Here is a 23,194-nt window from a genome sequence, read left to right as displayed (position 1 = left end):
TTTTCTGAACTTCATGAAACACCAGTTCAACACAACTATTTAAAGATTCAAAAGAAGCATCCACATATGAGGCAGAATATGTTTATGTGCAATCCCTATCAAAATTCACAGAAATTGAAAAACTGATCTCAAAATTCAAATATAACATGACTGATGTAGCTAAACTTACCTTAGCAGTAAAAAATTCTGGAGCACCTACGATAGGAATTCTGAGTTGTCAGCTTGACATGCTAGGGAAGAGAGGACCACATTTATAAAACATTCTGATTTAGACTGGCTCATTGGCATGTCTGCTGAGTGTTTTACAGATTCGTAGAGGATGGATTAGCCCAGTGAGGACAATGCCACCTAGGAAGGCATCTCTAGATTGTCTAAGGGAACAAGCTGCACAAGAAGCAGGAATCAATCCACTAAGCATCACTTCTTCATCTTCTGTTCTTTAGTTCCTTAATCCAGGTTTGCATCTTGAGTTCCCTCAGTAATAGACCGTAACCTGTAGCCATGCCAAATAAACCGTTTCCTGCCCTCATTTCATTTGGACATTGTTGTATTTCGGGAAAAAGCAGAGAGAAAGAAAGAAAGAAAGAAAGAAAGAAAGAAAGAAAGAAAGAAAGAAAGAAGGGAGGGAGGGAGGGAGGGAGGGAGGGAGGGAGGGAGGGAGGGAGGAAGGAAGAGAGGAAATAGAAAAAGACAGTGCAGGTGCAGACATGTAGCATCTTCAAAAAATGCTGAACTACATGAATAGGACATGAAAAGAATGAAATTAGATCCTCACCTGTCATGCTGTACAAAACTTAACTCCACATAGATGGGAACCTAAACCTAAGATCCAATACCCTTAATCTCTTTTAGGGGAGAGTGGGGAACATATTTAATCTTAAAGTAATATGAAAGAACTCTCTGTATTGTACAACTGTAGGCTGGGCATTAAGACCAGCAATTGATGAATAGGATCATAGGAACCTCGAAAGCTTGTGTACATCATAGAAAATCACCAACTGAATAAAGAGATTATAGATTATAGATTATAGAATGGGAAATAATCTTTATCTCCTACCCATCTGAAAGAAAATTAATGTGGAAAAGACACAAATAATTAAAATACCTAAGTATTAATAAAAACAAATCCAATTAAAATGAAGTAAGAAACTAATAGATTCTTCATAGGAATAATAAGTGGTGGATAATGCTTTAATTTTTTAAAAATATTATTGTATTTTTTAAATTATAAAACAATTATATCATTCTCACATTCCCTTTCCTCCTGCCAACTCTTTTCATACCTCCTCTCTTGCTCCCTCTCAAATTCATGGTGTGTGTGTGTGTGTGTGTGTGTGTAGGGCTCTACCCTGGCCAAGACTATTTCTTCCATTCTTAATAATCCTCAATTGCCTATAGTCTTATTTTATTTCATTTTTTTTCTAGGATTGTGACCTTATGAGCTTTTCTCCTTCCTTGTTAGCATGTCAGTTGGCGCTGTCATTGTTCAGGTCATGTTTTCATAGCCAGAGAAATATTATTTTTCTTTTTTTTTAAATTTTATTTTATTTTACAATACCATTCAGTTCTATGTAACAGCCATAGATTCCCTTGTTCTCCCCCCTCCTGCCCCGCTCCCCTTCCCCCAAGCCCACCCCCCATTCCCACCTCCTCCAGGGCAAAGCCTCCCCTGAGGACTGAGATCGACCTGATAGACTCAGTCCAGGCAGGTCCAGTCCCCTCCTCCCAGAATGAGCCAAGCGTCCCTGCGTAAGTCCCAGGTTTTAAACAGCTAACTCATGCAATGAGGCCAGGACCTGGTACCATTGCCTAGATGCCTCCCAAACAGATCAAGACAATCAACTGTCTCACCTATTCAGAGGGCCTGATCCAGTTGGGGGGCCCTCAGCCTTTGGTTCATAGTTTATGTGTTTCCATTCGTTTGGCTATTTGTCCCTGTGCTTTATCCAACCTTGGTTTCAACAATTCTCGTTCAAATAAACCCTTCTCTTTCTCACTAATTAGAATCCCGGCGCTGCACCCGGGGCCTAGCCTTGGATCTCTGCATCCAGATTCCTCAGTCCTTGGATGGGGTTTCTGGCACAACTATTAGGGTGTTTGGCCACCCCATCACAAGAGTAGGTCAGTCCCGGCTGTCTCTCGACCATTGCCTGGACATGAGTCGGAGCAATGAAGGGTGAGGGTCGAGGGAAAGAGAGCGGGAGTTCCCAGCTGGATCAAGAACAGAGAGGGAGTACAAGGATTAGGAGACCATAATAAATGAAGACCACATGAGAAAAGGAAGAAACAAAGTGCTAAAGAAGCCCACAGAAATCCACAAGGATCCCACAAAAATATTATTTTTCTTAATAGTCGTAATGTTTTAACATCCAGCGATGCAAATTAAAATACATTGAGATTTCAACTTGTAATCAGAATGGATATAATTTTTAAAAATTACAACAGACTTTAGTGTGGATGCGAGGAAAAGGGAATACTCATCCACTGTTCATGGAGGGCAAACTGGTGCAGGTCTCGATGGAAATCAGCATAAAGGTTCCTCAGAAGATCAGCTGTAAAATTCCTGGACATACTCCCAAAGACTTTTGTAGCCTTGTATAGATGGTCTTGTTTATCTGTGTCCATTCCTCCTCTATTCACAATAGCCATATCATAAGCAGTTTAGATGTCTACCAACTGATGAATTGGTAATGAGAATATGATACATATATACAATAAAACATTATTTATCTATATTTAAAAATGAATAGTACACCTATTAGTTATCCAATACCAAATGTTCATCTCTAAAAGATACATACAAGTAACTTTATACAAGTGAGCAGGTTGTTTGTGTATGTGTGTGTGTGTGTGTGTTTGTGTGCATATGTCTGCTTGTGTTATTATATTAATATATAATGTGTTCATAACATATATATGTAAAAATAATTAATGAAAAAGAGACCACGAATTTGAAAGATAGCAAGAAACATTATATGGGAGAATTTGGAGGGAAGAAAGGGATGGGGGAAATGAGAAAATAAAATGATAAATTTCACAGGTAAATGAATGAATCTGGAAGCTATAGAGAACTATTTTGAGGGAAGTAACTCATAACTCTGAATATACTCACATGCTCATGTGCTTCATTCTTATATTGAGTTTCTTATCTAATTTACTGTCCTATATCTCCCTACCTCATAAACATCCTAAAAATAGCATTTTCCCCAAATCTTCTGACATAAACTACAGATTTTATCCCTATCACAGTAGAATGAGAATTAGCCTCAAGGTGTAATGGCAGCCCCCTTCCTTGCCTATCTAACAAATACTTAGGTAACATCTTACAGTATGGATTTGAGAATAATGTTCAAGGAACAACGTGAAGGTAACTGATTAAACAAAGATTTCGATGAGTAGCAGCATTGGTGTGAAATGGTGCTTCTAACAGAGGCCTTGTCCTAAATTCACTGCTTTGCTTTTGTTACCTAGAAACGACTAACTTCTTGAAGAAGTTATTCAGAAAGAAGCTCCTTTCCACTTCACATGGACTCACATTAATAGAGTTGGCTCTGCTTTTAAGGAAAATAAAACAAAGGCAATATGCATATTTTTGTGTTCACACTTCCAAAGTGTGTGTGTGTGTGTGTTGTGTGTGTGTGTGTATGCGTGCGTGTATGCGTGTGGGGGGGGGAGTATGTGTTTGTGTGTATTTGTCTTCTCTGTGTGAATTCTTTTACTGACATGAGAAACCATATAAAGCATATAGAAAATTGGTTTAGACTATTCTTGATTGTCTCTCTATGTTTCTGGGAAAATTACATGAACTACAATTTAATTCTTCTTTTTGTGTTTTCTATGATTTTATATTTTAGTTATCAGTCTGCATTGATCATAATAAAAAGAACAGCCTTAAATTTTCCATTACCCATCACATCTTTTTTTTTTCTTTAGCATCATCCCAATTTTTAATTTAAAAAATGGGTATCGATTTTCATACTTCTTTTGACTAGTGAAACTTTTCAAGTAATTAAACTTTTAATATTTATATGTGTGAATATGCTCACAGTTGTCAGACCCTACACAAAATTATTATTTGGCCATTTTTTATTGGGTGGGAGACGCCACTGTTAAATCAAGTGATGACATTTTCTCATCCTACTTTCTTTCCTCTGCATCATGGCCAACATTTTAACAAGAAAATAATTTCAACACAGTAAATGTAAGCCCCTTTTTAGTGCTTCTTCCTCTTCTTCTCCTTCATGAACTTCTTTTCTGTACTGGATTTTAGGAACATGTTACCTCACCCTGCCTCCTGTTCTCTTTATCATTTATGGGTAATTTATTTTCATCATCCAACTCAGACTTCCCAAAAGGTTGTCCTCAAAATGTTCAGGATGATAGAAAGCATCCCTGTGGTTTCATAGAGTTCTCTGACTTTGCCTCTGTTTCAGTACCACATGATGGTGAAATGTCGATTCTAAGATTTCTACATTCTATGGAAAGTTTAAGTTGTGAATCATACTTTTCCATGGTTTCATTTGAGAGATGTATACTAAACTGACCTGTGCCAAACTGAACCAGAAAGTTTACATATATTACTTCAGTTGATTACCATATATTTTAGATTTTCTATTTGCATAATTATATGTTAACTAATGTATTATACTGTTAAGTACTAAACATGTTAATGCAGGTTTATAATGATGTCAGAAGTGTAGAAATCAGAGCAATAAATACTATTTAATGTGAAACATTCTGAAAATAGTTGATATATTTGACTCATCTTCTCAGAAATGTCATAATTCTGTAGTTAGTCTTGCCCTTGAGAACCAACCAAAAGGGGAATATGCACACAAACAACCACAAATATGATATATTCTTTAGTAGTATCTGCCCACTATATATTCTGTGGAAGCATTTTGAAATTCACACAACAGTATTACAATAATTTCATTTTTTATAGAGTAGATCTCTAAAGAATTACTTACTTGGAAAATATATTTTCTGTTAAAAATGTTTTTCTCTGTATCTGCTTCCATCAGTCACTGGATGAGGGTTCTATCATGACAATTAGGGTGTTCGGTCATGTGAACACCAGATTAGGTCAGCTCTGGCACCCTCTTGACCATTCCTAGCCCCAGGCAGAGCTCCAGGAGTCCAACTGATGAGAGAGGAGGAATTATATGAGCAATGGATATCAAGACCATCATTGGAAAAAGTACAGAGACAACTAGCCAAACTAGTGAAAACACATGAACTGTGAACCAATAGCTGAGGAGCCCCCATGGTACTGGACTAGGCCCTCTGGATAAGTGAGACAGTTGTTTAAATTGAACTGTTTAGGGGGCCCCAGGCAGTGAGACCAGGACCTGTTTTTAGTGCATGAGCTGGCTTTTTGGAACCTAGGGCCTATGCTGAGACACTTTGCTCAGCCTTGGTGCAGGGAAGAGGGGCTTGGACCTGCTTCAACTGAATATACCAGGCTCTGCTGACTACCCAGGGGAGATCTTGCCTTGGAGGAGGTGGGAATGGGGGGTGGATTGGGGGGAAGATTGTGGTGTGGGAGGATGGAGGGCAGAGGAATCTGTGGTTGATATGTAAAACAAATAGAAAATCTCTTAATAAAAAAAGTTTTTCTATCCATCAATATATATTTTATGATTATCTTCAAAATTTACCTTTCTAAGGTGCCTGCCTTATGATCAGGTCATTGGAAGTAATTTATATTTATTTTATTATATAAAAGTTTTTGCAAATACATAGTTTATGGGATTTAAGACAACAATTTAAATTTTGTTAGTTTTCAATTTTTTTTGCAGCAATAAATTTTCTAGCTTCCATTGATTTCCCTCAATTAACTTCCATCAGCACTTTCTAATGGGGTATTACATACATGTCAAGTATATCTGTGTGCATACAATTCCTTACACATATGCATGCTCATTCACACACATAAACATTCTTTTTTCTAAGGATGAGGAGGAAAAGCTGCATGTATTTCTGATGAACTTCTAATGTTCCTATTTGATAGAGTATTAAGATAATTTAAGTCCATTATAGTTCTCAATTAACAATAATGTGATAGGGAAATGGATGTGAAAAGAAATTTTGAGAAAAAAAATAAGAACTGGTCAGTAATTATTAGAGTAACCACATTAATAGAAATGGAAATAATAAAATATTAATTTTCAGCTATTACATAAGCAAATTGAAAAAAGTTACTGCTCAGACATAGCAAAGAAATAATTGGTATTTTACTTAGTTCTCCTTAATGGTGTTTGAAGTAAGAGAGTAATCATTGTTCTTAGAACTGTTCATAGATTTTTGCTGTAGTTACAATTCTACATACTCTAAAAATACAAGAGGCAGAGATCTGGGTATTGAATCATAAACAGTTGTTTTTTGTTGTTGTTGTTGTTGTTCATTTGTATTTGTTTATTTTTCTCTCATTCAATACATCCCAACCTCATCTGTCCCTCCCTCTAGGACTCTCCGTTCCTCCTCTGCACATCCTTTCTCTCCCAGACCCACTCTTCTTCTGTTTCCCTTCAGAAAAGAGCAAGCCTCCCAAAAATGTCTCGGCTGGATGAGGCAACCCAGGAGGAGGAAAGGAGTCCCAACAGAAGGCAAAGGAGCTGGGGACAGCCCTCAGCTCCCATGATTATGACTTCCACAAAAACAACATTCTAAACAACCATAACCTATATTCAGAAGACATAACCCAAACTCATACAGGGTCCGTGATTGTCACTTCAGTCTGTGTGTGCCCCTGTGAACCCGCTTAGTTAATTCTGTGCTGTGTTCTTGTGGTGTCCTCAAAACCTCATGCTCCTACAATCTTTCCTCCTTTTCCTCCATGGGGTTTGCTGAGCTCTTTCTAATGTTTGGCTGTGGGTCTCTGTATCTGCAGAGCTGTTCATTAAAGCCTAGAATATCAAAATCTTGCCAGTAACAGGATTCAGTTATATGGAAAGGATTAGATAAATTATATCACACATACATTACAGAAAACAATGCTGAAAATTGATTGTAAGTGTTGAACAAAAAATTGTTTACTTAGAAATTCTGAAAAAGCAAATTCTTAAGGTCAAGGGATATGGGTAGTTTTTCCAAGTGTTGTAGAAAACAATTTTCAATTTAAGAGTTACTGTATACTACTGACCATCTTTATTGATCACAAACTCACAATAACTATTTTAATATATTTCCTGAAATGTCAATGATTTAGTTATGTAGTTCTAATTAATTAAACATTAGTAAAATAAAACTATCTCTTTGTATACTGAGATTTTCAAATGGATTTTAAGTATTTCTAGCATTTTATAAATATTTTTGTAGCACGAATCTTAAAAGGTCTTATTAATGAAAACAAATCCAGGAGCCAGATATTGGAGTAAATGCTAGAAGATCAGAGAGACAGAACCAGTCACAACTAACCTCACCTTGCCAACTTCTCAGCTGATCCTGTTTCCTCAAACTGGAAGCCCATGAGTCCTCATTCAGAATGAATCTCAGATGAATTGCTGCTAAAAGCCTAAAAGCTTAACCAGCCCAGTTCCTGGATTTCACAACTTATATACCTTTCTGCATCCTGCCATCACTTCCTGGGATTAAAGGTATATGTCACTATGCTTGACTGTTTCCAGCGTGGCTTTGAACTCACAGAGATCCAGGTGGATCTCTGCCTCCAGAATGCTAGGATTAAATGTATGTGTGCCACCATTTTCTGGCTTCTACGTCTATTTAGTGCCTGTTCTGTTCTCTGACCCCAGATAAGTTTATGAAGGTTCACAATATATTTGGGGGACACAATATCACCACATTTTCCCATTTTTTGTCTAAAATTTTAAAAAGCTTATAGCTGATACAAGAAAAACTATATCCAATAACTATATACAATGTATATATTCAAGAATTACATTAACAATGTCTAGACCATTAATATTTGATAGCTTCAGATAAAAAATTTTCACTACTTATCCTATTTAAAGCAAGTAGTTCCTTTTTAAAACTAAATTCATTAATCTCCCTTTTTATCTTATCATATCCATATTCTTTTTTTGAGTAGATCCAAAAATATACCTTTTAACTTAACATTTGTATATCTCCCCTTTTATCAGAGTAGAATCAATGATCTACCCTTTTCTATATCTTTTTATTTTTTCTTTTCTTTGAACAAGAACCCCGTATCTAATCTCCTTTGTTTAGCCTTTTTTTTTTAACCATTAACAATTAACAACTTGTAACCAACCATCGTAAATAATAACAATTATCCATAATCCATTGAACGACCAAAAAACACCCACCCCACCTCTTGGGAATGTGGATGTTATGTTCTTAAAATTACTTCCTGCTTTCTTGGGAGTGAAGACATCTTTAGCGAATCCTGCAAAGAATTGGCTTAAGTGTCAAGTCCTGGGAGAGTTAGCTGTATCATTTGTCCAGTCTCTGCATAATGAGAACTTGTAGGGCTTGTCTCAAGTCCTTGCTCAAGTAGTCTGTGAATCTGGATCATCTCAGCTGGCGATCTCAAAATTGTTTTGAGCAGTTTGTATTCTAAAGTCAATCTTTCCGTGGTATTAATCAGCTTAATGTCTTTACTATAGTCCATATGGAATTGTTATTGTGGGATCCTGTTATCTTTTTGAAGATTTCAAAGTCGCTGTTAGGTATAGTCATGGTTCATTGCAGACTTTTTTTTTTTTTTTTTTTTTTTTTTTAGACAGGGTTTTCTCTGTAGCTTTGGAGCCTTTCCTAGAACTCACTCTGTAGCCCAGGCTGGCTTTGAACTCACAGAGACCTGCCTGCCTCTGCCTCCCTAGTACTTTTGTTTTGTTTTGTTTTTGTGCCTCCTCTGTGGTTTGGAGCAATCACAGTCTGATAAATGTCTGTGTCTCGGAACCATGAACATTCTTCCCTAGAAGAGAAAATCTTCACAGCAATTTCTCTTCACCATTTGTCTTGCCAAACTATTCTAAACTGACCTTTGCCAATGCTCTCTTGTCACACGATGGTTCTGGCAATTGTTCTCTGAACAATCATCAGTAAACCCTTCTTCTCTGGTAGCAGCATCACCACAGTCACCAACACAATGAGAAGCAGCTGGCAACTCAGAGCAGCAGCCACTGTCTCCATGGTCTCACCACCACCATTTGTGGCTGGGCCTGGGTCACAGCTTCTCCTTAGCAAGCCTCCTAGGCCAGCCTCAAACTCTGGATCCTCTTGCCTCCTTCAGTAAATCCGACCAGTGTGCCACCACAACTGGCAACTTGTAGCTCTGGTCTGAGCTGGGGCCAGCAAGGCCATAGTCAAGTAGCTTTTTCTGTGAATTCATATCTGACAAGTTGGGCACCAGACATAGCATGAATCTTAAAAGGTCTTATTAATAAAAACAAACCCATGAGCCAGATATTGGGATGAATGCTGGAAGATCAGAGAGACAGAACACTGCTGCAGATATTGCTCTATATAAATAAAACACTGATGGCCAGTGACCAGGCAGGAAGTAGGTGGGACAAGGAGAGAGGAGAAGATTGAACTGAGTGAATTCTGTCCCCAGGATATTCCACAGAAACCATAGTTTCTCTATTAGGAATAAACTCTCTGTTAAGAATTTGCTGGTTTGTGATTGGCTTCTTTCTGCTAGCAACTGAACATAGAAAGCAAATCTAACATAGTACTAATCAACTTTTGTTGAGTTTCACCTGGACATCCTCCAAGACTCTATTATGTGTTGAGAACTATGTTAGAGACTTTGGCCTGTATAAAATTGTGTAAGATTTAAAAAATCTCACCTCTGTGGGGATAGCATCCTAATCATTGTAAAGTAATATACTGAGACTAAACTCTCGTGCTTAAACACCCTAGAAAGTAAAAAGCAATTAAGATATGACCAGATATATATTTGTCAGTTCCAACCAAGAATTTCACACATCACACTGTGGCTTCATAAATACCTACCTACCATACATCAGATGAACATTAGTAGTGTGTACTCAAACAGGTTCAACATATAAAAATACAATCAACACATTCACACAAACTTTACTTTATGCCTAGCAGTTTCAATGCATATTTAATTATCCTAGGATATTTTAAAGCATACATTTTATCTTAGGCAAAATTCTTAGAAGTGAAGAAAAAACTAATGTATAAATGTAACTTATGAATAAATTCAACGGATTAAGTGATGCACAGATACTAAGCAATACATCACTACTCCTGTGTTTTTGAAAATTCCTATGAAAGAAATACAACAACATTTGCATGCATGGATTGAGTAAAGCAAATAAATATGATCATCAATGATGGATATCTTTTAATCTGACATGATTCTGAATGTAATGAAACATGAGAGGACAGGTGAATTTCTTCTCTGTTTCATGAGCAACATCCATCTTTCAATTGCTTTAGTAACAAGTGCTCCTTATTCAAAGCCTTTGAATGAAGACTAACATGTGCACCGGTCATTTCCCTACATCACCAGTCTTTGTGTTTGTTTATTACCAAATTTACTGGATTTATACCTTATACATGGAGATCATGAGGCTTCACTGGCTATGCCCATGAGTTGTTTCTTACTGAAATGTTATGTCTTATCTATCTATAATTTATTATGTCTCTCCATCTATCTATCTATCTATCTATCTATCTATCTATCTATCTATCTATCTATCTCTCTCTTTCTATCTATCTATCTATCTATCTATCTATCTATCTCTCCATCTCTCTATCTATCATCTATCTGTATCTATATATCTATATCTATACAGATATATAGACATGTATAATCTCTCCAACCATCCATCTATCTATCCATTCCATCCTTCTCTCTCTCTCTCTCTCTCTCGCTCTCTCTCTCTCTCGCTCTCTCTCTCTCTCTCTCTCTCTCTCTCTCTCTCTCGCTCTCTCTCTCTCTCTCTCTCTCTCTCTGGATAACTTTGACTAATACAATAGATAATATTGTTATAGCTATTCTACTGCTAAAGAAATGTAGTAAATAAGGCTACAATAATTTTATATGTGGATTTATTCTTAGATTTTGTGTTCCACGCTACTGTACAATGCTTCCTCTAATAATCAAACTTTTTAAAATTGATTCATTGGCATGATTTAAAAACTATTTTATTTACTCAAAAACAGTGTACACTGGTAAATAAATTTAAGTAAGGCCTCACTAACCAGGAGTATATTTTGTATTGACCATTAAAAAATGGAGAAGCCAGATGTAGTTACCGAAACAAAAAATAAAAATCAGTGAGTAGGGGTCATTCCGGGGTGAAAAAAAAAAAAAAAAAGAGAGAATTATGGGTGGCATTGTTTTTGTTGTTGTTGTTGTTGTTTTGTTTTGTTTGTTGTTTTTCACATAAAGAAATAGAATATTATGGTGCTAACAAATATTTTAATTAGGATAAAAAAGACAATCATGATGGCTATTCATAAGAATTGATTAATTCACCGGGCAGTGGTGGTGGAAGCCTTTAATGCCCGCACTCGGGAGGCAGAGGCAGGTGGATCTCTGTGAGTTTGAGGCCAGCCTGGGCTACAGAGTGAGTTCCAGGGGAAAAAAAGAATTGATTAATTTTACAGCTACTATTGTAAAATAATTATACAAATCTTGCTCATAAGTATAAACTAAGAATTGCTGCCAATACCATACTCTACTTTACTCTACTTTTGAATTGAGTTATGGAATGTTTATTTTGCTGCATTGAGATTGGACTTGGAGTTTTCCAAATGCATCTCGGATGATGGACAGATGCCCATGCCCCATGTTTACTCTTTCACACTTGTCCTGTTCGAAAGCCACAGTTTATCAGATGGTTGATTTCACTAGATGACTGGACTCCCAAGGACCCACTGTCTATTCCTCTAAGTGTTCACACATCTCTTTGACAAATTACTTTAAATTTTGCCAAACCTGCTCTTGGTTTAACAATTTCATATTTATAGAATCCATATTCATTGTTGTTTTCAAAGCTGTAAATCATGCTCTTGCCCTCACTCTTTACATATGACTTTGCTTTCACCAAACTCTCCCTTTACTTAAAGAATTTTAAAAGCCTGTCATATAAATCTATACATGTATGTGTACATATATGTGTAAAATTTTTTAGTTTATTCACTAAAATATGATTTAAATCTTGATGTATGGTCAATTTCCTGAAATCCATGTCTTTATTCTATCTTTCTAACTAAAATAACTATTGATTTTGCCTGAATAAAATGCTATCTAGAGATGATGGACAGATATATGGATGATAGATAGATAATAGATAGATTATAGTAAGATAGATAGATAGATAGATAGATAGATAGATAGATAGATAGATAGATAGAGATATCAATAGAAGCTGGATTTGGCCTTTTGCTTTATCAATTATCGATACTATACTATTTTATAAAAAAAAAAATCCTGGGTTCTTTAGTTATTTTATATACATTAAATGCAAAAAAAAATGAGTTTACTGATTGACATTTTTATTTGGAAAGGTAATGCTGGGTTTTAGGCATAATTGCTGTATTCCTATTTGCAAGGTTCTTCTTAGATATTTTTCTTCTTTGTTATTCACCTATTACCTTATATTTTAATCTGAAGCATCAGAATGAGTGAAGATTAGCTTGATTAGGTAAACTGTAAGAATAAAAGTGGAGGTCATATTTTATTATTTGAAAATTTCATATATAATATATTTTGATGATATTCACTCATCACTATCAATGCCTTCTCCTTTCAGACTTCCTCTACTCCCAAATGCCTTCCAATTTATCTCCTTTGTTAAGAAGAGTTATCCCACTCAATCCTTAGTGGCACACCAGTATGTGTATGACTATCGTGGCCTCTTATCAATTACCATAGCCCAGCAGCTATCAACTACCAATGGCTCCTCAGCTATGGATGGGTTCAGTCTCTCAAAAGTTCTTTTCCCACCCATGTTGAAGTGTTGGCTTGCTTGATGATGTGCAGGACTGTGCCCTCAGCCACAGCTGCTCTGTTATCATGGGTCAACAAACCCTGTTCCGTCCACAGGAAACAATCTCAAAGCAATCTATTCACAAACATTCTGTCCCTCACCTGTGATGTTCCCTGAGGCTTAACTTGAGGTAATGTGATACATTTCCACCTGTACAGGCTTCCTCTCATATTCTTTCAATCAAAGGTATAAAAAAATACGTTATTTTTTGCTAAATAAAAACAATAATGTTTCAGATTATTCTCACATAAAAACCAAATAATTTATTGTATATTATGATTTGGAAACTAACTATTTGAGGTGATTTAAATACTGGTTAGATGAAATGTGAGGGTCTTTTCATAATATATTTCAACGCAAAAACTGTGCACCTTAATCATATGCATTGGTCCATGAGACAACTCAATAAAGCCATTCAAGGATGAACTAGTTTGCCAACCTTGTTCCCTTGACTCTTCCCACTGTTGAATTACAAGAAGAGGTAGGAGTATCTATAGATGTATTTTTACAATCTTGTTTCATTTGTATTGGAAAATATAAGATTCCAAAAACTTCACAGTAAAATGGAACATATGATGGCATCCAGAGTGACAATTTTCTGAGTTTCCCTCTCAGAATGTTCACAGTTTAGCACTAAATTTTGCCTTTCCAGTTCCTAGAGTCTGACCAGCATCAATCTCATGTTGGATGCTTCCCTGCCACCTGCTAAAATGATTCTTATAACTCTCCCAAGGTAACGAAAGAAGGACTCAGAATGAGAAATGCCTATGCTTTCAGGTTCAGAGATTAGCTCCATAATAAATTTTGCCAACTGAAATAAATGGTCTAGTCTTTTAAATTAATCTTTAACATAAAACGATTACTGCCTGGCCTTCCCCAAGGAAACTTGCTCCAAATTATTCCATTTGTTGTCTTCTTTGTAGCCTGAGAACACACCCCTTGTACCAGGTGGTCCACAGGCTCACCTACCTATCACTGGTGAAAGTTGGCACAGGTTCAGAACAGCAAACTTTTAAAGCCACTTATGAACACTACACATTTTATCATGGAGTTTGGAGAGTACCTACAGCCCTTGGTATGAGTGCCATCTTTGATACAAATCATCCCTTGATGAATAGATTATTTTCATAGGAATGGATTGTACATTTTGCAGTTTTGAGCAAGTGTCTGTTGACTCATTTGATGTTTTCCATTCTATTCAGTTATTGTGGTCTTAACAATGGAAAACCACTAAAGGAAAGGGGTGGATAGCACTAAGGGAAGAGGGGTGGATAGCACTAAGGGAAGGGGGGTGGATAGTTTTGTTTTCAGCTGCATCCCTGACATTCTCCTTGCTGAGGTCTGAGAAAACACAATTATAGCCAGGTAAACAAACATCTTTATTTCCATCAACAAGAAATGATGAAGTAAGCAGAGTTGGTCTTCTCCTGGGTATGCTGTGGTGTGAAATGTTAAAATTAAATCACATGACTTTTCTGAGATCAAATGCTCTTCTTTACATTCTCTTTACTTATCAGAACAACCTCTCCCTTCATTCATCAGTGACTTGTTAATAGAGCAAGAATTGAACTTCACTCTGTTTTTATATGCTTTTAACTAACCAAAAATGGATTAATCTGTATAATTCTACTTGTATGTATATTTTCAGGGCTGACCATACATTGAAGTAACATTATATAGACTGAGCAGGTTATAATTATGTATTTGAGTATGTATATAGTATATATGTGTGTGTATTTATGTGTGTGTATCAAAAATTAGTGGGAAAATCAAAGAGGCCATGGATTTCTAAGAAAGCAAGAAGATATATATGAGATTGTTTGGGAGGGGACGAAAGGTAAAGGTAAAACAATGCAATTACATTATAATCTCAAAATTATAAGATATAGTTTTTAAACAAAAAATTAGGACACCATGTAAAGAATACCTTCATTTCTATTGGGAGCCACAAGGGAAAGAATAAACAAAGCCTGAAAGAACACTGGCTCATTATCCTGACACCGTTGCTCATATTCTTCTTTTTCCCAACACTTTAAATGTTGGTGATTTCCAAATTTTAGCTGACTTCTAATATCTTTCTTAGGAGCAACTCAGCACCTCGATGTGCCGCGCTTTCATAATAAGGAGTAATTCAATTGCTGCACTTCCATCACTATGTCTGTTTGTTTCTTTCAACATATCAACCTCCAAGTGAACTGAAATGACTGTGCTCTTCACATACGCCAGTGAAATAAAGACAACCTAATATAAGTATTTGATTCTTAACATTCCCTGGGCCGCACTTTAAAAGAAATACCACTTACCTTATCTTCTCCAATGACCTTTCTCAAAGCAGAAAAAAAGACCAAATAAAAAGGTACTGCTACAAGTTAAGTAACCTTTGTCAAACATTTACCACAATTTAGTAATAATTGCAAAGATACTTTTACTGACTTTTCAAAAGAAGGTGTTTGGAAAGGACTACTTTCTGGATTTTGAAGAAGTCTCTTCAGGGTGGGGCATGCCATATTCACACTAAGAGGAAAACCCCAACCTTGCTTCACACCCAGGTGTTTTGCATATTAGCAAACCTGAATCCTTTTCACACTCCCTCTCTTAAGCTGAGTGATCTTTCCTCCTCTAAAGCACAAAAAAAGGGGCCTTTGTCAGCTTTCACAAATAAGTATACAAAGTGATGCTCTTCTCTTGGTGTTTGCAAAGAATGAGAATTCTGTGTAAGTTTTAAAATCCCTGCCAGGAGACCCTCGGAATAGTCATTCAATTTTGAGAAAAAAACAAAAACAAAAACAAAACACCTACACTTGTTTACTATGATGCTTCAAGTGAGATGCAGGGTGATATTGGTGGTGAGTGTGGGTGACTTCCTGCTGGGAGAAAGTACTGAAGCTGCCTCAGCTGTTCACATCAATTTTGAAAACAGCCAATCAGGCCTGAAATCCCTGTTTTCATAAGCTGTGTACATTACAAATCGTTGTAATTTATTCAGGAGTCAGAAGGGGTGAGAAGTTCATGCTTGACTCAGTTCTTCTGGCACTAGCAAGTGCGGAGGGGGGGCGCGGGGGTGGTGGTGTTAGGCACTGCGGTCTTATTCATCTTCCCAAATATAATGCTGACCTCCAAGAGGAAGCTCCATCTAATATAAACCCTAAACGCCTTGAGTACTTGGGGTAAGCATGAAAGGACATCTCTCAAGCTAAACCGCTGGACTTCCTCTACACTACGGATCGTTGATGAATGAGCCAGCAGTTGAATGTTTAGCAGGCTGTGACGACTTTGCACGGAAATATGAAAATTTATTATCAGCTTGCCACATCAGCGCTTGCCCTGGCTGCCTCTGCTCTTTCGCTTCTGATGGATACTCCCACTCCCTCTGACAGCCATCCCCTGCCTCTGCCCCTACTTTCCCATCCCCCGCAGAGAACTGCTGGTCTAAACTGTCACAGTCCTGGCCATCAATTTTGAGGAACACAGGGTTTTTGTTTTGTTTTGTTTGGTGTGTTGAAATGATTATCATTAACCTTACTGCTTTCTGTGTGACCTTGTCTATGGGACGAAAAGGGTATCCGTGCAGCCCTAAAAGTATGTACGCTGGGGTGTGGGAGAAGGAGGCAAAAAGGGGAAGGGAGTAGCGGGAGAGTCAGAGAGCAGAGGAAGGAGGAGAGACTGCCAGAGCCCAGCATCAGGCCGACAAGAGCTGCCAGCCAATCAGAGGCGCGCTCGGGAGCTGCAGAGACCCAGCCTGGGAGCCCGGGGCTGGAGGTGCGCGGAGCCCGAGCCTGGGCTCTCCGAGGACCGCGAGCAGCCGTGCCCAGAGCTCTGAGAAAGTCCCCCCTCTGCTTCTCATAAATTACGTTCCTTTCCACGAGTTAGGGCAAGTCAGCCAAGGTAAGGCTTCAATACATCACACTTTACTCTGTCGTGACATTAATATTTTTATACAATGGGGCTGCTTACCCCAGTTCGGAGTGAAACGGTATTGGTGAAATCTTCCACCTTGGATGCTTTTCACAGGGTGCTGTGCTAATGGGAAAGTTGCAGCCGGCAGCCTTACCGCTCCTATACATTTGTATCTCTTACGCTGGAATGCTGCTTTAGAGCCTCCGGAATGTGAAGCTTCCAATCCAGCTGGGTTTGTGTGCATGTTGGTCTGTGGATGTGCTGTTATCTGCCCTGCCCCTGAAGAAGTTGGAAGGGGACTCTGCCAGGCACATTTGAATACTGAGGGCACAGGATTAAGTGGCATTTATGTCTGTCTATAAAAGTGAAATCAGCGTGATCAGAATCAAATAGGGATGCTGCAATCAGATTTTCCACAGTGCTTTTTAATTATTGTCCTCCCAGTATCTTGTAAAATTACGTGGTATCTCCGCACTAGACTGCTGCAAGATGAGCATTTTTGTTTTGTCTTGTTTTGCTTTTTTTTTATTTTTAGAAATTTATTTGCTTTTTCCTTTTTAAAAATATTCTTCTTTTTCTTTCAAAAATGGCTTTCATAGTTGTTTATGGAAGCCTAAGGTGAAACTTTTATGTTTTATAAAAGGCACAGTAATGATGCAAGGAAAGAAGCCCACCGGCTCCTGTCGTTAACTAGCGAGTTTATCTAGTGTCTGTCTCTGTTTCTTAACTCGCAGGCATTGCCTTAACTTCCTAAACGTGCTTTGTTCTAGAGTAGAAATCCTCTAATTTTGTCTTTGTTTTCACATTTGAAAATCAAGGTAAATCACGTCCATAACTGTACATGAGTGTGCTCAGCATGTAGATGTCGAGCAAGGTAAATCTTTTCTATGTAACAGGTGAAAACAGAATTTCATTAGTTAGGGTTATTGAAATACCCTTAACTCTGTTGTCTGCTTAGTTAAATAAGCCTTATGCTTGATCAAGATAAGTGTTTCCTGTTTTTTTTTAGACCGGAAACTGAGAGAAATGAGAATCTTAGGGAAAATATTCTGTTTTTTGGTGTGTCCAGGTGATGGCATGTCTGCTTTAAGCCCAGACAGAGATCAGAGAAGGATTTTGTTATGCAGGCAGAAACCTAACTCTACACTCTGCTTGTGTTTTCCAACCTTTATCTTCTACTCTGGGATCACTCACAGATGTTAAATGCAGGGGGCTGCCTCTCTTCAATAACTGTTCTCTGTTTGAATATATAGTCTCCTCAAAGAACATATTCCGTTCTTTGAGGAGTTTGAAATGCAGACTAGATCTTGAACATACCTTGTAAGATGTGGGAGGAGGAGGCAGAATGTGATACTAGAAGAGAGCCGGTTCTGTAGCTTTTCAGTGCAAGCACCAATTATTACTGCAGTTTCTTTCAAGCTTTCTGTTATATGTTTGATTCTGTATTTACAGCTAATGAATCAACCTAGAGCCGGTCACCCAATTCATTCACTCCAGAGAGCATTCATTTAATGGGCTTTGGTCAATAATTACTTTATGCATTATAGTTCCAGTGTTTTTCAACACAGATAGCTAACTTAAGAAAACAAATGGACAATGATACTCATGGCCAGTATTTATTGGCTATCTGAAAACAAAGGTTGGTTCAAAATGAAGACAGGCTATTTCAAATGCAGCAGAAATGCTCAGCAGAAGTCAGCCAATAGCAGAGGAGAATAAGGCAGTAGAAGAAATGGGGTAGGAAACTCTACTTCAAGCTGTGGCTGATGCACCCTGAATATAATTATCTATAGTAGTTGCAAGCATAGGCAACAGCTTCTCTGACAGAGAGATTTTATATAGTGGAAATTGGTAATGATTATTCTTCCTATAACCTTTGCTAAAATGTATTTGGCAGAATTATTGGAGACTTAATTGTACAACATTATGAAATTTTAAACAAATTGTGTTTCATATACTAAATATAAAGTGATTGTTATTATTAGCTCATAGGAATACCATTATTAGGCTTTACACCTGTCTCTGTGGCCCAATTTATATAAACTGTGTTTTTAGAAGATTTGTCTTTTTCCTCTTCTGAATTTGACTTATGGGTAGTTAAGGGTTGAAAACATCCCTTACATACTTTTAAACTCAGTGTTGTGACATCTTAATGTTCATGTACACTACAGCACATTGAAAATGCTGAGGATAAACATTCACTTATCCTGAATAAGTTGATTGAGGTCGTATAGTCCATGGAAAATTACAGACATTGAAAGATATAACAGTGTGTATGGTGCTCCTTTTACTTCCTAGTGACAATACTACAAACAAACTTTTCAATTTACTTAGTTATGTATCTTCCTTGCAGGAGCCTAAAGACCTCTATTCTAGATTAGGGCTTCTAAACATTGATATTTAGATGTTTTATTTTGCTGGGGGGCAGAGATGCCCTGAGCTTTTCAGTCTGGGGAGCAATTTTGTTGATCTCTACACATTAAATGCAAGGACCATTTTGCAAAAGTTTAGATAACCAAAAGTAGCTACTTATTTTGCTAACTTTTCTCTGTGTGGAGGAAAATATTCCTCCCTCATGGCTAACTGCTGCACTTACAAATAGCCAAGGACTTGTTTGGAAAATGGTAATAAGTATACCAGTGAACTAGACCATTGTTCGTGTGTTTCTGTTTAGGTACTGTGCCGATTAATTATATTATCACTTTGAAAATGCACGGATGTCAAGTTGTACATTTTCAGTGGGTCCTTAACACATTACTGTTGGACACTGTCATGCTACTATCCCCATTTTTTCTATGAACTGAAAGACTAACACTATAGTATTATATGCTAAAATAGAATGGGGGAAAGGGAGAACACTGAAGAAAGTTTATATTGGGATTACAATGTTACTTGTTAAATGTTACTTCAATCTGTTTTTCTGTAATGAACCATAAAATAATATTCTCATGGAAGACTCATTGTTTCTGTTCTACATTTAAGTTGTTTGGGGTATAATGATTTGTATCCATACATTTAGAAATGATGTCCGGTCTCATAGTTGTAGATGAATGGTGTACTTTTCAGCATTCAAACCACTGTGCATAGTAGGGCAACATTTTCATTTTAAAGGATTGTTTTTATATGGTTATTACGGGTAGCATACTTGGACCATGATTTGAAGATGAGGAAGAGCTTGGGTACACCAGGAAGCACTGTACTACTTGTGAACTCGATGTCAGTCATTTGTCCCTCAATTTTTTCAACAGGGAGAATGATAGGTGTACAAATCAAGTGATATGATTGGTTGCATTTGTAAGGGTCCAGAGCACTGTTGTTGTATTATCATAGAACCAGTGTCCTTGATGGCTTATTTGCTTAACATTGATTTGGGATGTTGCCAACCATAAGCTAGATGGTTGTTAAGAATCATCCACAAGAAAGGTTAGTATTTTCTCTTCAAATGTCATTCATGGAGCACAACTTTAATATTAAATGTTCAATTTAAGGTTTGAGATAAATTTTTACTTGTTTTATATTTCTACTCTCATATAAACCATACTCAAAATTTCCTATGCAGAATTCTAAAATACAGATATGTGACCTGGTATTTATTTTTCAAAAGTAACTGTTGAGAGCTTGGGCGATGACTCATTGTACAAGAATGAATACTGGGATTTGGGTCCCAAAAATCTTATGCAAAAGTGTAGCAGATGTAGTGGCTGTTTGTAAGCCTGGCTCTTATATGCAGAAAAGGATCCAGTTAAACTAAACAAAATTTTCAAGATATAGGTTCAGTAAGATGTCCTTCCTTAATATATAAAGTGAAGAGCAACTGAGGAAATCACCTAGCATCAACTTTGGGGCTTTCTCACCATGAATATTCATATGCATGTGCACCTACACACATGTATGCTCATATATACATATGAACTTCAACATACACAATTAACCACACAACTCACACATTTAAAGAAACTGCCATTGCTAATTCTGTAATACTTGGATTATTCATAAAAGGATAGATTAATTTAGATATGCATACTCCATTGCAAATTTAACTGTAAATTTAAATCAACATGTACTGATTACTAAGAACCCTGTGTTCCTTTACAATTGGCCATTATATATTAATACTTTATTGAGCAACCTTTTTGTTTTTTACATTTTGTTTATATTTCTCCTTGTCCTTTCCTCTGACCAAGCAATCCTACTCCTCTACAAAACATGGCTTCTTTTTACGTTTTTTGCATGCATGTTGTATATGCATATATAAACTGTATGCATATAACCCATATAAGGTTAATTATATGTATGTTTTTCAGGGCTAACCAATTAGTACTGGACTAATTGGTACTGGACAACCAATTAGTTGCTCTTCCCTGGGGAAGAACACCTCCCTTGCTCCCAAATTTTTCAGTTGCCTACAGTTCTTTGTATATTGTTGAGGCCCATGGCCTTTCCCACTTCCACTTTGGCAGGACCATTGATGTCATTTTTATTTAGCATATGTGTGGGCACCATGTTGATAAGACTTTGCAGGCATAGCTTAAAACATTGCTAGGAGACATGAGCTCACAGGAAATCCATGATCCACTGGCTCTTACAATATTTCATTTCCCTCTTTTGCAATGTTCCCTGGTACAGTAATGTTTTGTAGATGTATCCAACAGGTCAGAGTTCCACAGCTCTGAATTTTGATTGGTATGGTTTTCTGTAGTGATCTTAGTCTGTTGCAAAGGGAAGTTTCCTTAATCAGAGGTTAAGGGTACATTTACCTGTGGATACAAGGACAAAAATTTATAGTTGCTAGGATATACATGGGTTTAGCATATTGGCAGTTGTAGATTCTCCTACAATAACCACAACTTCACAACTCACTGAGTAGTTAGCTATGTTTCCAGTACCAGGAGTGGTTTCCCTCTTGCTGAGCATATCTTACATCCAATAACAAAGATATTGTGTAGATGCAACCAACAGTCTTATTAAATAAGAAACACAGAACCAATGTAAAAGAGAAAGCCGAGAAGTCAGAGCTCAGAGCTAAAATCTTACCCTTCCTCTTGCGGTGTCCCAGCTTCCTGAAAGAGAGCTATATCCTGTCTGTCCGTCTTTTTATAGTATTTTGTTCTGCCTTCTCATTGGTTGTAAACCCAAACACGTGACTGCCTCATCACTGTCTGTATGTACAATCCCCCAGGTCTTAAAGGCATATGTCTCCAATGCTGGCTGTATCCCTGAACACACAGAGATCTATGGGATTAAAGGCATGTGCCACCACCGCCACACTCTTGCTATGGCTCTAATAGCTCTGACCCCCGGGTAACTTTATTTATTAACATACAATCAAAATCACATTTCAGTACAATTAGAATACCACCACATTTCCCCTTTTCTATTTTAATAAAAATTAAAAAAAGCAAAAGGTTATAACTAACAAAAGAAAAACTATATACAAAAGTACAATAACTATATACAATATATACAAGTAATAAATACCTAAACAGGTATTTGACAAATAAGAGAAAATAATTCCATTATCTATCCTATTTTGGTAAATCCAAGATGTATCTAATGCACTTTCTATCCTAATTAATTTTCAACTATAACTAACTATTCTTCAACCATAACTAACTAATCTTCAATTCCCTCAGAGACCCAAGAAGGGAATAATATTAGCTAACAAAAATAAAAACAGGAAGTGCATGCAAGCAACTTCCAAAAAATTTGTGAGTTGACAGAAACAGCCAGCTGCCTGGGCAGTCACCTGAGGTTTCTCCGCAGTGTTGGGGCATCATCTTCAGCCTATAGGCTTAGTGTATCTGACAGACTCATTTGTGAAGTAGGATGTACACAAGGTCAACAGTTCAACCTCACATTGGGTGAGAGCAGTCCATGTACCAGAAACACCTGAATTCCACTAGTGTCATGTCATGATTCAGGATTTTAAATTCTGGAAATTGTTGACGGTTTTTGAATTCAGTTGTCCATTCTTCTTGGCTGTGTATATATGGCTTCATCTCAACATCCCCTTCTTCTCCACATCCCTCTATTAAATGTCAGTCTACTATCGAGAGGTGTGAGCTTTCAGCTGCTGTTCCATTGCACAACAAAAGCCATCGGCCCTCTGCCTGTTAAGCTGCCTTCGAAGAAAAGGGCACTGTACCTTTTCTGGATTGAGAAGGCCACTTCAGGGATGGGGCCATATTGTCCTGGCCTCAGAAGATACCTTTTGATAAAGCCATAACCACACTTGTTTTGGCAAGAATCAGTAGTCCTTTGTTTCGTGTTCTGTCTGTCCATTTTGTCCTGTTTATTCAAGGATACTTTGTTGTCCAGTGGCTAACTTTTGCCACAATGAA

General features: G+C 37.2%; 1 protein-coding gene across 6 annotated transcripts in view; it reads left to right on the top strand.

The window, feature by feature from the left end:
* Cdh18 (cadherin 18) overlaps positions 1 to 23,194 on the top strand; it is an 886,990-nt gene that overhangs the window by 455,291 nt on the left and 408,505 nt on the right. For 2 of the 6 annotated variants that reach the window (XM_028868188.2, XM_028868187.2), the window contains exon 1: positions 16,040 to 16,841. The exons of 3 other annotated variants lie outside the window; for them this stretch is intronic. The gene's annotated coding sequence lies outside the window, so the exon portion shown is untranslated. Of the gene's footprint in view, positions 1 to 16,035; positions 16,842 to 23,194 lie in introns of those variants that run through there. One more of the 6 variants, XM_028868180.2, reaches the window with a different exon arrangement.

This window comes from Peromyscus leucopus, chromosome 11 (genome assembly GCF_004664715.2).
Source record: "Peromyscus leucopus breed LL Stock chromosome 11, UCI_PerLeu_2.1, whole genome shotgun sequence".
Classification (NCBI taxonomy): domain Eukaryota; kingdom Metazoa; phylum Chordata; class Mammalia; order Rodentia; family Cricetidae; genus Peromyscus; species Peromyscus leucopus.
This window is presented reverse-complemented; position numbering and strand designations above follow the sequence as displayed.